Below are 6,686 nucleotides of genomic sequence, written 5' to 3'. Positions count from 1 at the left end.
ATTATGAGAGATCAGGAAGTGTTGCGATGAGGTCAGAGGAAAATTGAGCTTCATCCCAATTAGGACCATAGAGTTTAACCAGAATAACCTGAAATAGCTGAAAAAGCCGAATGCACTCATTTGAAGGGGTGTCCAAATACGCTGGGCCATGTAGCGTGTGTGTCCCATCGTCAACCCATTACTCATCGTCACAGTCCTGGTCACAGCCAATGAAAGAATGTTTGAGTCAATTCTATTTCTATTGACTGAATTATACCCAACCCTAAATGATAGTAGGTAAAAAAAAAAAAATATCACAAACATTTAAAAGACCAATTAACTCACTTTAAAGTGGCAATCTGCAGTTGCTTCATCCATTTTTGTACTTCTGAATGAATGAAATGTACCCATTGAGGATATAATTCAAGAAATGCCTGATGAGTTTAGTTCAACTGTCCTACCCCATCAGAACCCAGAGGGTGAGGGTTGGAGGGAAGGAGAAAAGAGAGGAGTGTGACAGAGAGCATAACATTCAATCATCAAATTACATTTTCTTTCCTTTTTCTTGTCTGCCCAAAAAATTATAATCGCCAGATATACTGAGCAATAGTTTAAAAACCCAACCCTCCTCCTCAGGGCTCACCCCCTCAAAAGCGTTGCCAGGGTTACACCTGCTGCCATGGAGATGATGATGTGTTTTCAGGTGACCTGGTCTGTGATCTCGCTTGAGAACGGTCGCGGCGGGTTGTGGTTTGACCGCCACGAACACCAGGTCACAGCTATTGACCAGCTCTGCATAGAAATGGGTGGCTGACTCCCCCAACTCCTGAATACAATGAAAACAGAGGTGAATGTTAGCCCACACACACACACACACACAAGTATGTAGAGCAATAGATTCTCAAATGCAAACACACACACAAGTATGTAGAGCAATAGATTCTCAAATGCAAATACACACACAAGTATGTAGAGCAATAGATTCTCAAATGCAAATACAGTATGGACATCGACTGAAATGGAAATACAAAAAGTGGGTATAGCAATAGAAAATGAACATTAGGCAAGTTAAGAGCAATAGATTCTCAAATGCAAATACACACACAACAGGTGAGGTTCTCAAATGCAAATACACACACAAGTATGTAGAGCAATAGATTCTCAAATGCAAATACACACACAAGTATGTAGAGCAATAGATTCTCAAATGCAAATACACACACAAGTATTTGAAAAATAGATCTAAACTCAGCATGGACATCGACAAAAAAAAGTCCTTTCACTGAAAATGAACATTAGGCAAGTTAAGAGCCATTTCAGCAAACTTAACAGGTGAGGTTGTAAATATTTGAATGAAGTCATAAGATTCAACAACTGAGACATAATATTTGAAAAAAGTTAAACTTAGCACAGACTATTTGAAACTTAACAGAAATGGAATAACATAAGATTCAACAACTGAGACATAAACTAAACAAGTTCCACAGACATGTGACTAAATGAAATAAATAATGTGTCCCTGTAACTAAGGGGGGTCAAAATCAAAAGTAACAGAGTATCTGGTGTGGCCACCAGCTGCATTAAGTACTGCAGTGAAGGGTACCACATGAGGGAGGAGGATGTTTTCCCTGTAAAGCTTTGAGATTGCCTGCAATGACAAAAAGCTCAGTTCGATGGTGCTGTGACACACCGCCCAAGACCATGACGGACCCTCCACCTCCAAAATGTATTCCGCTCCAGAGTACAGGCCTCGGTGTAACACTAATTCCTTCGACGATAAACACAAATCCCACCATCACCCCTGGTGAGACAAAACCGCGACTCGTCAGTTAAGAGTCCATGCTAGGTAAAGCTCCGCCTTATCTCAGTTCACTGGTCACGATGGCAACACCCACCCGTAACACGCGCTCCAGCAGGTGTATCTCACTGATCATCCCTAAAGCCAACACCTCATTTGGCCACCTTTCGTTCCAGTTCTCTGCTGCCTGTGACTGGAACGAATTGCAAAAATCGCTGAAGTTGGAGACTTTTATCTCCCTCACCAACTTCAAACATCAGCTATCTGAGCAGTTAACCGATCGCTGCAGCTGTACATAGTCTATCGGTAAATAGCCCACCCATTTTCACCTACCTCATCCCCATACTGTTTATATTTATTTACTTTTCTGCTCTTTTGCACACCAATATCTCTACCTGTACATGACCATCTGATAATTTATCACTCCAGTGTTAATCTGCTAAATTGTAATTATTCGCCTACCTCCTCATGCCTTTTGCACACAATGTATATAGACTCTCTTTTTTTCTACTGTGTTATTGACTTGTTAATTGTTTACTGCATGTGTAACTCTGTGTTGTCTGTTCACACTGCTATGCTTTATCTTGGCCAGGTCGCAGTTGCAAATGAGAACTTGTTCTCAACTAGCCTACCTGGTTAAATAAAGGTGTTCTCAACTAGCCTACCTGGTTAAATAAAGGTGTTCTCACCTGGTTAAATAAAGGTGTTCTCAACTAGCCTACCTGGTTAAATAAAGGTGTTCTTAACTAGCCTACCTGGTTAAATAAAGGTGTTCTCAACTAGCCTACCTGGTTAAATAAAGGTGTTCTCAACTAGCCTACCTGGTTAAATAAAGGTGTTCTCAACTAGCCTACCTGGTTAAATAAAGGTGTTCTCAACTGGCCTACCTGGTTAAATAAAGGTGTTCTCAACTAGCCTACCTGGTTAAATAAAGGTGTTCTCAACTAGCCTACCTGGTTAATTAAAGGTGAAATAAAAATAAATAAAAATATAGAGCACTTTTTTCCAGTCCTGTCTGGTCCAGCGACGGTGGGTTTGTGCCCATAGGCAACGTTGTTGCCGGTGATGTCTGCTGAGGACCTGCCTTACAACAGGCCTACAAGCCCTCAGTCCAGCCTCTCTCAGCTTATTGCGGACAATCTGAGCACTGATGGAGGGATTGTGCGTTTCTGGTGTAACTCGGGCAGTTGTTGTTGCCATCCTTCCCCGCAGTGTGGACTCCAATCAAATGTGGAAAAAGTCAAGGGGTCTGAGTATTTTCCGAATGCACCGTATATATTTGATCAATACATTTTCACAATATTTAAATATATTCATATTTCATTTAAATATATTTTAAGATATCATTTTCCCGTGTGTGTGTGTGCGTTTCTGCCCCATCACCGGATACAGACGTGTTTGGGGATTTACTGTCGGTTTGACAGGGATATGCATGATTATCCCTGTTATGGGTGGTATGATTACTGTTGTGATCTATGTAAAGCCTTTGCCTTTTACTCAGGTTATTGGTTAGTGTTGTGGGCGTGTTCTCAGATGAGAGGAAAGGAGTCCTTCAGCCTGCTCCCCACTCCTTCCTCACAGAAGACCCTGGAACCAGAGAGCCCCCCCCACTACCACCACCCCCACTCCTGCAAATTCTTCCTCCTCCACACCACAGAGGTGAGTCTGACTAAGACGGTGTGTGGTGGGGCTGGGGTGTCTGGCGTGATATCGTGGTTTCTGGTATGTATGAGTCGAGTCTGATGGCCTGTTTTAAAGTGATTTAGATATGATATGCCATGCGTTGTATTTTTATCCTGAACTCTCTCGCTGTTTCTTCAATCACTCAACTGTTCGATTTTTAATGAGAGATCTGAGTAAGATGAACTTTATATTAGATGCTCTCTCTGGCTGTGTGTATGTTTATGTTTCTCTTACCTCCTCCTTACTTTCAGAGATGAAACCAGGAGACCTGCTGGATCAGGACAGCTTCATGACTGGTGTGTAACATGCTCTATACACTGAGTATATCAAACATTAGGAACACTTTCCTAATACTGAGCCGCCACCCCCTCCCCTTCCCCTTCCCCTTCCCCTGCCCTCAGAACAGCCTCAATTCGTCAGATTCTGCAAGGTGTCAAAAGTCTTCCATAGCGATGCTGCCCCATATTGACTCCACAGTTGTCAATTTGGCTGAATGTCTTTTGGGTGGTGGACTATTCTTGATACACACATGAAACTGTTAAGCGTGAAAAACCCAGCAGCGTTGCAGTTCTTGACACAAACTGGTGCGTCTGGCACCTTCTACCATACTCTGTTCAAGGGCACCTGTGTCTTACCCGTTCACCCTCTTAATGGCACACATACACAATCCATGTCTCAATTGTCTCAAAGCTTAAACATCCTCCTTTAACCGGATCTCCTCACCTTCATCTACACTGATTGAAGAGAATTTAACAAGTGACGTCAGTGTCATGGAAAGAGTAGGTGTTCTTAATGTTTTGTATGCTGTGTCACAATTCCCCTCAACATGAATGGAAAATCAGTGTCATTGGTCTTGTTTTTGCTTTCTTTCATTATTTAAAGGTGACCCCTGCATAACAGCACTGTCTCCCTCCCATGCACACCACATGGCTGAGGCAATGTTTGTGCCTGTTTAAGGGCACACCGAACCACTCTACTCCCAGGTTCAAGGGCCGGACGAGTCTCTCTGCCGTGAGCATGAATTTAGAAGATTAATTTCCTTGAGAAAGAGGGAGGCCCTTGGAGGCCATTAGCGTTGTCATACTAAGGGATGAACCTGGGCCAAGATTCAATCTGATCGTGGGTTGTAGACAATGCAGATTTTACAGGCAATGTCCCGTGTTTGCTGAGATCTCCTTCGCAGGGAACGCTGTAGATGTCAGCTCAATCGGAAATGGCCTTTATATTCCGCTTTTGACAACCTGCAATCTGATTGGATTCCGGCCTTAGTTATAAACCAGACACACAATCAGATTATGATTGATGCCGTCGTCACTGACGCACTGTTTTCTTTTTGGTGGGCTATTCTTGACATGCTTTGTTCTGATTGGCAGGTCTGCACCAAAGGAACCAAGGAAGGAATCATGCAGCGCCTGCACTAACCAATCCCTGGTCAGCAACAGGTTGGTAATCTAACTAAACCCCGCCTCAGATGTAGCCAAGTCAACTCTGTGTGCAATACAATGTATATGATCCTTGTGTGTGTGTGTCTGACCCCCTGCCGTAGTAAAACCAATAATGACACACACCGTATCACATTTGTGCTACGCCACACCTATACTCTATATTTATAGGTGTGGTAAGGATTTATAGGTGTGGTTATGGGTTGAAGGACAACTTTTGTCAATTGTGAGAAATAGACCGTTAAATCAATTTTAATGCATGGTTTATCTTGGTACAACTATATATGACCGATGCATAATATCAGATCACATTATTACACCACGCCACACAAACTGTATGTTTATAGTGGAGGAACAAGGAATGACTTTACTGCCTGGCTTATCTTAGTGCAACCAATGAACCACACCTGTGTTTGAAACTTGAGCGTGCATAACTATTCATCCCCCAATGTCAATACTGTCTCCGTAAGCTTGGCACATCAAGCCACTGGGATTTTTTTGCACATTCTTCAAAGCAAAACTGCTCCGGCTCCTTCAAGTTGGACAGGCTCCACTGGTGTACAACAATCTTTACCACAGATTCTCATTTGGATTGAGGTTTGGGCTTTGACCATTGGGCTTTAGGCCATTGGGCTTTAGGCCATTGGGCTTTGACCATTGGGCTTTAGGTTTGGGCTTTGACCATTGGGCTTTAGGTTTGGGCTTTGACCATTGGGCTTTAGGCCATTGGGCTTTAGGCCATTGGGCTTTGACCATTGGGCTTTAGGTTTGGGCTTTGACCATTGGGCTTTAGGCCATTCCAAGACATGTACATGTTTCCCTTTAAACCACTCAAGCCTTAGCAGTATGCTTAGGGTCACTGTCCTGCTGGAAGGTGAACCTCCGTCCCAGTCTCAAATCTCTCGAAGACTGATACAGGTTTCCCTCAAGAATTTCCCTGTATTTAGCACCATCCATCATTCCTTCAATTCTGACCAGTTTCCCAGTCCCTGCTGATGGAAAAACATCCCCACAGCATGATGCTGCCACCACCATGCTTCACTGTGGGGATAGTGTTATTAGGGTGATGAGAGGTGTTGGGTTTGCACATGACATAGCGTTTTCCTTCATGGCCAAAAAGCTCAATTTTAGTCTCATCTAACCAGAGTACCTTCTTCCATATGTTTGGGGAGTCTCCCACATGCCTTTTGGTGAACACCAAACATGTTTTCTTATTTTTTTCTTTATTAAGCAATGGCTTTTCTTTCTGGCCACTCTTCCCTAAAGCCCAGCTCTGTGGAGTGTACGGCTTAAAGTGGTCCTATGGACAGATACTCCAATCTCTCTGCTGTGGAGCTTTGCAGCTCCTTCAGGGTTATCTTTGGTCTCTTTGTTGCGTCTCTGATTAATGACCTCCTTGCCTGGTCCGTGAGTTTCGGTGGGCGGCCCTCTCTTGGCAGGTTTGTTGTGGTGCCATATTCTTTACATGTTTTAATAATTGATTTAATGTTGCTCCGTGGGATGTTCAAAGTTTCTGATATTTTTTTTTATAACCCAACCCTGATCTGTACTTCTCCACAACCTTGTCCCTGACCTATTTGGAGAGCTCCTTGCTCTTCATGGTGCCCCTTGCTTAGTGGTGTTGCACACTCTGGAGCCTTTCAGAACAGGTGTATATATACTGAGATCATGTGACACTTAAATAAAGTCCACCTGTGTTAAATATAACTAATAATGTGACTTCTGAAGGTAATTGGTTGAACCAGATCTTATTTAGGGGCTTCATGGCAAAGGGAGTGAATACA

The sequence above is a fragment of the Oncorhynchus keta genome, chromosome 26 (genome assembly GCF_023373465.1).
Source record: "Oncorhynchus keta strain PuntledgeMale-10-30-2019 chromosome 26, Oket_V2, whole genome shotgun sequence".
Lineage (NCBI taxonomy): Eukaryota > Metazoa > Chordata > Actinopteri > Salmoniformes > Salmonidae > Oncorhynchus > Oncorhynchus keta.
Note: the sequence above shows the minus strand (reverse complement) of the source record.